Here is a 350-nt window from a genome sequence, read left to right on the forward strand (position 1 = left end):
TATGAGATTCCATTATCTGCTGCAGAAAAAATGGAAAGATTAGTTAGCTTTTACATTAGGAAGTGGCTAGGTGTTCCTAGATGTTTAAGCACGGTGGCACTGTATGGGAAAGGCATACTTCAGCTCCCAGTAACTAGTCTAGTGGAGGAGTTTAAATGTACCAAGGTTAGGACAGAGCTCCTGTTATCTGGGAGTAAAGATGCGGTAGTTAGTAAGGTTGTTCCAAACCCAATCAAGGGGAGAAAGTGGAATCCAAGAATGGCAGTGCAGGAGGCGAAAGCAACGCTCAGGCATACAGAGATTGTGGGTAATGTCCAAATAGGCCGGGGAGGCTTGGGGCTTGGCCCAGG

The sequence above is a fragment of the Seriola lalandi genome, unplaced genomic scaffold (assembly GCF_002814215.2).
Source record: "Seriola lalandi dorsalis isolate HSWRI2012SDOR001 ecotype SW California unplaced genomic scaffold, Sedor1 jcf7180002054382, whole genome shotgun sequence".
Taxonomy (NCBI): Eukaryota; Metazoa; Chordata; class Actinopteri; order Carangiformes; family Carangidae; genus Seriola; species Seriola lalandi.